Here is an 11,523-nt window from a genome sequence, read left to right on the forward strand (position 1 = left end):
TTCTTCCAAGATGATTTTCCTTCCTTCTCTCTCATTCTCAGCCTTAAGTGGCCCTTTTTTGTCTCTTTGTGGTTCACAAACACCCACTTACCTAAAGTATTGTTTTATATCATACTGTTTGTGCTCAATCTTTGGTAAAGAACAAAGCATTCCATCCTTGTTAACCAAAGCACTGACAGTTGCCTGAAGCACCAAATAAGCAAATATAGGCAAAACCAATACAATATCATAAAGTAAAAAAAATAATAATAATAAATAAAAATTTAAAAAATATACTAGACAACCTTTTTTGGCTATTACTTATGTCTCAGAAACACAAAATTAACTGAGAGTTTGCTAAGTGCCTTAAATATATATATATATATATACACATATATGTATATATATATTTATTTATTTATCACAATATGCAGGTGGATTCTTTACCAGCTGAGCCCCCAGGGAAGCCCTATATATCACAATAGAGTAAAACTATTGTATGCATATAACAACAGTTTTGGGAAGATGCAGAAATGGTTGTGGACAAAAGTTAACAGAATTTTATAAAGACATACATATTTATTAATTGCACTAGATGTAATAAATTATAAGTTCTTGATATTTGATGCTTCAAATACATTGAATCTGGTTTCCTGAAGGCTAAAGCACAGAAAGTGAGGATACAAACTTATATTTGAAATACCATAAAGTATTGAAGAACACTCTTATTTATCCATTAAAAGTGTAAGGTTAAAAGACCTCTGATAGTCTTAAATTTTCTAGATGTCATTGTAAAATTCCCTTGTGTGAAAATATTTCAGAATGGAAATATAATGCCTAAAAAATTCCTTTGTTATTCGGAATGGTATTTGTGAAACATAGTGTCAGACTTTATTTTTGGGGGCTCCAAAATCACTGCAGATGGTGACTGCAGCCATGAAATTAAAAGATGCTTACTCCTTGGAAGAAAAGTTATGCCCAACCAAGATAGCATATTGAAAAGCAGAGACATTACTTTGCCAATAAAGGTCCGTCTAGTCAAGGCTATGGCTTTTCCAGTGGTCATGTATGGATGTGAGATTTGGACTGTGAAGAAAGCTGAGCACCAAAGAACTGATACTTTTGAACTGTGGTGTTGGAGAAGACTCTTGAGAGTCCCTTGGACTGCAAGGAGATCCAACCAGTCCATTCTGAAGGAGATCAGCCCTGGGTTTCTTTGGAAGGAATGATGCTAAAGCTGAAACTCCAGTACTTTGGCCACCTCATGCAAAGAGTTGGCTCATTGGAAAAGACTCTGATGCTTGGAGGGATTGGGGGCAGGAGGAAAAGGGGACAACAGAAGATGAGATGGCTGGATGGCATCACTGAGTCGATGGACGTGAGTCTGAGTGAACTCCAGGAGTTGGTGATGAACAGGGAGGCCTGGCGTGCTGCAATTCACGGGGTCACAAAGAGTCGGACATGGCTGAGTGACTGAACTGAACTGAACTGAAAGCATGTTAAAATGAGTTCTCATGGTGGAAACACCTTACAATAATTGCATAATATAAAAGGTTGAAATTTTCTACTCCTGGTATATTTTATCAGTTCAGCCAAATGTCTTTTGAATTGTTGCTTATGGGGAGAAACATGGCAGAAAACATTGACTGGAATATATTAAAGTTCAGGATGGGGAACACATGTTTACCTGTGGAGGATTCATGTTGATATATGGCAAAACCAATATAATATTGTAAAGTTAAAAAATAAAATAAAATAAAAAAAAGAAATAAAATGAAATATACCCCCCAAAAATAAATAAATAAAGTCAAGCAAAATAGGGAGTCGATGGATTGCCATTAATTAAAGTTAATCATCTTTCATTCTTATGATATATATTTATTTCAGCAATTAAAGACTGAATTGCAAATATTGGCTCATTTTATTGGATGTAGTGGGAATGATATAAAGAGAAGGGAATTTAAGCCCATTAAATGGAATTCCATAAATAGTACTGATTTAGATGAAAATTTTCTATGTGTATATTATAATCTAAAATGGCATTCCATAAACACTGTAGCTTCACTATGAGATTGTAGGAAACTATTAATTTTTATTTTTAATTCTAAAAGTTTCTTGTAAAGGGTTTATTATATGTTTATGTAATGGATGTAGTGCATACTTTCTGGAGTATCTCAGTACATTATTAATCTTTATGTTACTAAAAGTGCCACCTTGCTTGTGGAACAACACTGTCTTTATCCACCCACTGGCTCTCCCCTCATTTTCACAGCACCTGGGAGCTATAAAATACTTCAGTACCATACCACACAATGAAATCCATGTCATATTCCATGTTCTGGCTGGAAGAACAGACAACCATATTTTGAAGAAGATCGTCTGAGTAGTATGTGTCTGCCTAGAATTGTTTTAGTGTCTGCAAAGCACCAGGAAAACTCTAAATATAGATCCTTTCTCTCACTTGCTTATATCTGAGGAATACACTTTCTCTTTAAGAGATGTTTTAGAGTTATTTAGGATCTCCATTTTTAATGAAACACAAATACCTTGGAAGGCTTTCCCCCCAACCTGCCCAGGTTACCCAGCTTGTAATAGCAATGTAGTTACTCACACTCAGTTAAATTGTTAGGTGGGGGAATACTGAAAGGATGTTAATCTACATGTGTTTGAGGAGCAGCCCTGTTAAAAAGCTAAAGCTGGGTACTGGCTGAACAAAATAGTTGTTGCAACAAGTAGTTGCACCCCAGAAGACAGGGATTCCTGAGGGAAAACTAATTTGGATTGGAGTATAATTAGAGCTTCCTTGGTGACTCATACAGTAAAGAATTTTCCTGTAATACAAGAGACCCTGGTTTGATCCCTGAGTCAGGAAGATCCCCTGGAGGAAGGAATGGCAACCCGCTTGAGTATTCTTGCCTGGAGAATCCCATGGACAGATGAGCCTGGCAAATAGAGTCCACAGGGTAGCAAAGAGTCGGACACAACTGAGCGACTAACCACCATAATTAGGTGACCAAGAACAATTGTACATATACCTAATGTGAAACAGAGAAGTAGAATGATAGTAAAATTCTTCTGAAACATAAATGCATCAATTTCTTGATTTTACTGGGAGAACATTAGCAATTAGTTTTGGTTTGAACTTTGCCTCACCAATAGCTCCACAGGAGTACAATTGGTATTTCAGTGTTGACATCCTCAGAATGGAGAAAAACAATGACATATAAAAAGGCGTCAAAAGTTGCCATTAAGAATCTCATTTCCAAAATTAAATATGAAATAATTACATGGATTTAAGCTAAATGGTTTCCCTGATTTGTAGAAAATAAAAGTAGAAAAACAAACAAATGAAAAGAACAAAGAAAAACACCCAAACTGATAAGAAAGCCAGTCCCTGTTAGTTCCCAAATGAGATTTCCAATCAATTAAGGAATTTGTTATGCTCAGTATATTAATTTCAGTCCATTTGACACTTGTGTTATGTTATTGTGTTGTGGCTTTATCCTCATTACCTTAATAACTAATGGTGCTGAGCAAACTCTCATGCATTAACTTGTTACTTATGTATCTTCTTTTTTTTTGACAGTTTCTGTTAATTTTTATTTTTTTGTGGGGGTCATTTTTTGTTTAAGTTTCCACGCCCCAATGAAGAAAGCTTTTAGTATATTGTGGATCCAAGTTCTTTGTCATATATATGGATAAATGGCTTTAAATACTTTCTATTTTATGGAAATATTTCTCTCTGATTATATTTATTTTTTTCTGTGAGTGAGTGACAGTTGCTCAGTCATGTCTGAATCTTTGTGACCCATAACTGTAGCCCCCCAAGCTCCTCTATCCATGGGATTTCCCAAGCCAGTATACTGGAATGGGTTGCCATTCCCTTCTACAGAGGATCTTTCAGAACCAGAGATCAAACCCAGCTCTCCCTTACTGCAGGAGAATTCTTTACCATCTGTGTTACCAGGGAAGGCCAATATTTTGCTGCTGCTGCTGCTGCTGCTGCTAAGTCGCTTCAGTCGTGTCCAACTCTATGCGACCTCATAGACGGCTGCCCACCAGGCTCCCCCATCCCTGGGATTCTCCAGGCAAGAACACTGGAGTGGGTTGCCATTTCCTTCTCCAATGCATAAAAGTGAAAAGCTCAGTCGTGTTCGACTCTTAGCGACCCCATGGACTGTAGCCTACCAGGCTCTTCCGCTGTGGGATTTTCCAGAGTACTGGAGAACTAGAGTCAATTGCCATTGCCTTCTCCAAATCTTTTGCTACATAAACACTATTTCAAAATTCAGTTCGGTTCAGTTGTTCAAACGCATCTGACCCTATGGGACTCCATGGACTGCAGCACACCAGGCTTACCTGTCCATCACCAACTCCCGAAGCTTGCTCAAACTCATGTCCATTGAGTTGGTGATGTCATCCAACCATCTCATCCTCTGTTGTCCCCTTCCCCTCCTGCCTTTAATCTATCCCAGCAACAGAGTCTTTTCCAATGAGTCAGTTCTTCGCATCAGGTGGCCAAAGTATTGGAGCTTCACTTCAGCATCATTTCTTTCAATGAATATTCAGGACTGATTTCCTTTAGGATTGACTGGTTGGATCTCCTTGCTTTCCAAGGAACTCTCAAGAATCTTCTCCAACACCACAGTTCAAAAGTATCAATTCTTTGGTGCTCAGCTTTCTTTTTGTCCAACTCTCATATCCATACATGACTACTGGAAAAACCATAGCTTTGACTAGATGGACCTTTGTTGACAAAGTAATGTCTCTGCTTTGTAATATGGTGTCTAGGTTGGTCATAGCTTTTCTTCCAAGGAGCAAGTGTCTTTTAATTTCATGGCTGCAGTCACTGTCCACAGTGATTTTGGAGCCCAAGAAAATAAAGTCTGTCACCATTTCCATTCTTTCCTCATCTATTTGCTATAAAGTGTTGGGATAGAATGCCATGATCTTAGTTTTTTGAATGTTGAATTTTAAGCCAAGTTTTTTACTCTCCTCTTTCACTTTCATCAAGAGGCTCTTTAGTTCTTCTTCGCTTTCTGCCATAAGGGTGGTGTTATCTGCATATCTGAGGTTATTGATATTTCTCCCTATTTGCCAAGAACAAGTCGATGTCTTCCCATGGTTGTGCTCTGTAATTCTTGGTCTTCTGTATCTTTGCCAATTCTGAGTGTCTCCTGCTGGCAGTGATGGCCTATGACCAGTACAAGGCTGTCAAGCAGCCCCTTGCTCTATGCAGTCAGCATGTCCAGCAGGGTGTGCTCCCTGCTCATGCCTGGGGTTTTCCTGGTGGGGATACCAGTTTCTCAGATACACACTCCATTAGCATTCCATTTATATTTCTGTGGGTCAAATGTGATTGACCATTTTTTTCTGTGATTTACCTCTGTTTTGTTTTTTTTCCCCTGTCCTGCTCAGATATACAGGTCAATGAGTTAATGATGGTCACTGCTTTGGGTTTTACTGAACTTAGTACTATTTCAGGGGCCCTTGCTCTTACTTCTATATCATCCTTTCAGTCTTGAAGATCCACTCTGCTGAAAGGAGAGTCAAAGCTTTTACCACCTGCACCTTCCACTTAACTGCAGTGTCAATCTTCCAGGGAACTCTACTTTTTATGTGTTTCAGGCCAAGTTCATCCTACTCTCTAGATGAAGACAAAATGACCTCTTTGTTTTCCACTCTTGTGATTCCCCTGCTAAGCCCTCTGATATTTAGCCTATGGAACAAGTATGTGAAAGAGGCCTTAGTAAAATTGAAAGCAAAACTATATTTTTAAATATTTGTACTATGCATATATGGATACAACCACACACATATAGTAATTTTTTAATTAAAATTTTATGGCATGGCATATAAGAAACAATTTTATCAAGTTGCTAAGTGAATAATTATTTGTATTAAACTCCACCGTTAAGAATGAAAGAGGAAATGGCAACCCACTCCAGTATTCTTGCCTGGAAAATCCCTATAGAGAGAAGAGCCTGGTGAGCTACAATCCATGGGGTTGCAAAGAGTCAGACATGACTGGGTGACTAAGCACAGCTTCACTGTTAAGAAATATTGCTAGTTTCCTCAGATATCATGCTTAGTATGTGGGCAGGGTTTATATATGGAACTTACTGCTTTTGAAAAACCTTTTGACTTTTCCACTTATGTTAATTTTTGGTTCATTTGTCATTCAAACATTATTTCACTCTCACTAAAACATTATGCAATGTCTTAAAGGTTTTGTCATAAAGTAAATCAAATATTTACTGAGCGATCTTTCAGAACTCAGGTTTTTTATTTTTTATAGCACATCTTATAGATTCTATACTGATGAATTTAAGCTGATAGTAGTAGTAGACATTAATGAACTAAGCAGTTTAGTAATAAACGAGCCACAAAATCATCATGAGATAAAAAATTTATGGGCATTTGAAAAACATTATGGCATGTTAGGAAAACTTTTTATTTTGGAAAAAGCTATAAACTTATAAAACTTTTATTTTATATAAAAGATGTATAGGTTTCTATTTCTACCATATTTTATCAGTTCACCAAATACTTTTGAAACTGTTGCTCATAAAAGGCAGCCTATCTGAAAATATTGTCTTAAAATTAAAGTCTAAGGCAAAGAGGGCATCAGTGGATTGGCAGGTATTATGCAGTAAATACAATGTAATCTAGTTAATTTGTCTCCATTTAAATGTCAGATGTATATTCAGTTCAGTTCAGTTCAGTCACTCAGTCGTGTCTGACTCTTTATGACCCCATGAATCGCAGCACGCCAGGCCTCCCTGTCCATTACCAACTCCCGGAGTTCACTGAGACTCACGGCCATGGAGTCAGTGATGCCATCCAGCCACATCATCCTCTGTCGTCCCCTTCTCCTCCTGCCCCCAATCCCTCCCAGCATCAAAGTCTTTTCCAATGAGTCAACTCTTTGCATGAGGTGGCCAAAGTACTGGAGTTTCAGCTTTAACATCATTCCTTCCAAAGAACACCCAGGGCTCATCTCCTTCAGAATGGACTGGTTGGATCTCCTTGCAGTTCAAGGCACCCTCAAGAGTCTTCTCCAACACCACAGTTCAAAAGCATCAATTCTTCGGTGCTCAGCCTTCTTCACTGTCCAACTCTCACATCCATACAAGACCACAGGAAAAACCATAGCCTTGACTAGACAGACCTTTGTTGGAAAAGTAATGTCTCTGCTTTTGAATATGCTATCTAGGTTGGTCATAACTTTCCTTCCAAGGAGTAAGCGTCTTTTGATTTCATGGCTGCAGTCACCATCTGCAGTGATTTTGGAGCCCAGAAAAATAAAGTATGTCACTGTTTCCACTGTTTCCCCATCTATTTCCCATGAAGTGGTGGGACCAGATGCCATGATCTTCGTTTTCAGAATGTTGAGCTTTAAGCCAACTTTTTCATTCTCCACTTTCACTTTCATCAAAAGGCTTTTGAGTTCCTCTTCACTTTCTGCCATAAGGGTGGTGTCATCTGCATATCTGAGGTTATTGATATTTCTCCTGGCAATCTTGATTCCAGCTTGTGCTTCTTCCAGTCCAGCGTTTCTCATGATGTACTCTGCATATAAGTTAAATAAGCAGGGTGACAATATACAGCCTTGAGGTACTCCTTTTCCTATTTGGAACCAGTCTGTTGCTCCATGTCCAGTTCTAACTATTACTTCCTGATCTGCATACAGATTACTCAAGAGGCAGATCAGGTGGTCTGGTATTACCATCTCTTTCAGAATTTTCCACAGTTTATTGGGATCCACACAGTCAAAGGCTTTGGCATAGTCAATAAAGCAGAAACAGATGTTTTTCTGGAACTCTTTTGCTTTTTCGATGATCCAGCGGATGTTGGCAATTTGATCTCTGGTTCCTCTGCCTTTTCTAAAACCAGCTTGAACATCAGGAAGTTCACGGTTCATGTATTGCTGAAGCCTGGCTTGGAGAATTTTGACCATTACTTTACTAGCGTGTGAGATGAGTGCAATTGTGTGGTAGTTTGAGCATTCTTTGACATTGCCTTTCTTTGGGATTGGAATGAAAACTGACCTTTTCCAGTCCTGTGGCCACTGCTGTTTTCCAAATTTGCTGGCATATTAGTGCAGCACTTTCACAGCATCATCTTTCAGGATTTGAAATAGTTCAACTGGAATTCCATCACCTCCACTAGCTTTGTTCATAGTGATGCTTTCTACGGCCCACTTGACTTCACATTCCAGGATGTCTGGCTCTAGGTCGGTGATCACACCATCATGATTATCTGGGTGGTGAAGGTCTTCTTTGTACAATTCTTCTGTGTATTCTTGCCATATCTTCTTAATATCTTCTACTTCTGTTAGGTCCATACCATTTCTGTCCTTTATTGAGCCCATCTTTGCATGAAATGTTCCTTTGGTATCTCTGACTTTCTTGAAGAGATCTCTAGTCTTTCCCATTCTGTTGTTAGCCTCTATTTCTTTGCATTGATCGCTGAAGAAGGCTTTCTTATCTCTTCTTGCTATTCTTTGGAACTCTGCATTCAGATGCTTATATCTTTCCTTTTCTCCTTTGCTTTTCGCTTCTCTTCTTTTCACAGCTATGTGTAAGGCCTCCCCAGACAGCCATTTTGCTTTTTTGCACTTCTTTTCCATGGGGATGGTCTTGATCCCTGTCTCCTGTACAATGTCACGAACCTCATTCCATAGGCAGTCTATCTATCTAGGCCCTTAAATCTATTTCTCACTTCCACTGTATAATCATAAGGGATTTGATTTAGGTCATACCTGAATGATCTAGTGGTTTTCCCTACTTTCTTCAATTTCAGTCTGAATTTGGCAATAAGGAATTCATGATCTGAGCCACAGTTAGCTCTTGGTCTTGTTTTTGCTGACTGTATAGAGCTTCTCCATCTTTGGCTGCAAAGAATATAATCAATCTGATTTCGGTGTTGACCATCTGGTGATGTCCATGTATAGAGTCTTCTCTTGTGTTGTTGGAAGAGGGTGTTTGCTATGACCAGTGCATTTTCTTGGCAAAACTCTATTAGTCTTTGCCCTGCTTCATTCCGTATTCCAAGGCCAAATTTGCCTGTTACTCCAGGTGTTTTTTGACTTCCTACTTTTGCATTCCAGTCCCCTATAATAAAAAGCTACCCCACGTCCAAGGTCAGAGGTAGCGATGAGAGGAGTTACCCAGAGTCCGAGGTCGGGACAGTGGCTGCGAGGAGCTACCCCATGCCCCCAAGCCCAAGGCCAAAAGCAGCGGCTGGGAGGAGCAACCCCACACCTGAGGCCAGGGGCGGCGGCCAGGTGGACCCACCCCACCTCCAAGGAGCCATGGCTGTGTGGGTGCAGGAGGGCCTAGAGGAGCTATCCCACGTTGAAGGTCAGGAAGGGCAGTGGTGAGGAGATACCCCTTGTCCAAGGTAAGGAGCAGCGGCTGTGCTTTCCTGGAGTAGCCGTGAAAGATACTCCATGCCAAGATACTCCATGCCCAAGGTAAGAGAAACCCAAGTAAGATGGTAGGTGTTGCAAGAGGGCATCAGAGGGCAGACACACTCAAACCATACTCACAGAAAACTAATCAATCTAATCACACTAGGAACACAGCCTTGTCTAACTCAATGAAACTAAGCTATGCCCGTGGGGCAACCCAAGATGGGTGGGTCATGGTGGAGAGATGTGACAGAATGTGGTCCACTGAAGAAGTGATTGGCAAACCACTTCAGTATTCTTGCCTTGAGAACCCCACAAACAGTATGAAAAGGCAAAATGATAGGATACTGAAAGAGAAACTCCCCAGGTCTGTAGGTGCCCAATATGCTACTGGAGATAAGTGGAGAAATAACTCCAGAAAGAATGAAGGGATGGAGCCAAAGCGAAAAGAATACCCAGCTATGGATGTGACTGGTGATAGAAGCAAGGTCTGATGCTGTAAAGAGCAATATTGCACAGGAACCTGGAATGTCAGGTCCATGAATCAAGGCAAATTGGTAGTGGTCAAACAAGAGATGGCAAGAGTGAATGTCAACATTCTAGGAATCAGTGAACTGAAATGGACTGGAATGGGTGAATTTAACTCAGATGACCATTATATCTACTACTGCAGGCAGGAATCCCTCAGAAGAAATGGAGTAGCCATTATGGTCAACAAGAGTTCAAAATGCAGTACTTGGATGCAATCTCAAAAACAACAGAATGATCTCTGTTCGTTTCCAAGGCAAACCATTCAATATCACAGCAATCCAAGTCTATGCCCCAATCAGTAACACTGAAGAAGCTGAAGTTGAACGGTTCTATGAAGACCTACAAGATCTTTTAGAACTAACACCCAAAAAAGATGTATATTACAGCATCTAAAGACTGATGTGACCTACATATTTGTGCATTTTATTGGATCTAATAAATATGATATGAAAAAAAATTAAGACAATTAAATGGAAGTCAAAAATAGTATTGAAGCAGACAACATTTGATTACAATAGGCTTCCTCATCTGAAATTGGATAACTTAAAGAAGAATTGAGTGTTTTTTAGGAAATTTACAATTCAAATCCAAGTTGTGGTAATGGCATGGAGTTACTCTTCTATTCCATGAAAATTCTTGAAATTCCACAAAAATAGGGAACAGCATATCAAAAGACTCTAATGTATTCTAGGCTGTCTACTTCAGTCCTCATCACTAACTTTTCTTCTTCTTTCCGTAACACATCCCTCTTACACGTCACCAATGACTGATGGAAAATATCTGTAATGTCAGTTGTTACTTCTCGTCTTTCATTTCTAATTTTATTGACTTGAGTCTTCTCTTTGCTTCTCTTGATGAGTCTGACTGAAGGTTTATCAACTTTATATTCTAAAAGAACCAGCTTTTAATTTCACTGACCTTTGTTATTATTTTCTTTATGTTTTTCATTTATTTATGCTCTGATCTTTATGTTTTGGTTCCTTCTATTAACATCAGGTTTTGTTTATTCTTTCTCTAGTTGCTTTAAGTGTAATGTAAGGTTGTTTATTTGTGATTTTTCTTGTTTCCTGAGGTAAGACTGTATTGCAATAAGCTACCTTCTTAGAACTGTTTTTGCTGAGCACCTTGGGTTTTGGATTGTCTTGTTTTTGTTGTCACTTATGTCTAAGTATTTTTCGATTTCCTCTTTGTATTCTTCAGTGATACTGGTTGTTTAATCACATATAGTTTAGCCTCCATATGTTTGTGTTTCTTACAGCTTTATCTTGTAATGGATTTCCATATTGTCATTGGAAACAGATGCTTGTTATTATTTCAATTTTTAAAAATTTACCAAGTCTTGGTTTGTGATCCATGATATGATCTATTGTGGAAAATATTCTGTGTTTACTTGAGATGAATGTTTATTCTGCTTCTTTCAGATGGAATGTCCTACAAATATCAAATCTATCTGGTCTGTTGTGTCATTTAAGACTTGGTTTACTTATTAATTTTCTGCCTGGGTGATCCATCCGTTGGTGTAATTTGAGTGTTAAAGTTCCCCACTATTGTTGTGTTACTGCTAATTTCTCCTTTTATAGATATTAGCACTTGCCTTA

The 11,523-nt window shown here is 38.8% G+C and overlaps 1 pseudogene; it reads left to right on the forward strand.

Annotated features, from left to right (window-relative positions):
• Positions 1-841: 841 nt before the first annotated feature.
• On the forward strand, positions 842-5,758 carry LOC147358676 (olfactory receptor 5W2-like; annotated as a pseudogene).
• Positions 5,759-11,523: the final 5,765 nt, after the last annotated feature.

The sequence above is a fragment of the Bos grunniens genome, chromosome 15 (genome assembly GCF_055505025.1).
Source record: "Bos grunniens cultivar Pamir isolate PY7600 chromosome 15, Bosgru_T2T1.0, whole genome shotgun sequence".
Classification (NCBI taxonomy): Eukaryota; Metazoa; Chordata; class Mammalia; order Artiodactyla; family Bovidae; genus Bos; species Bos grunniens.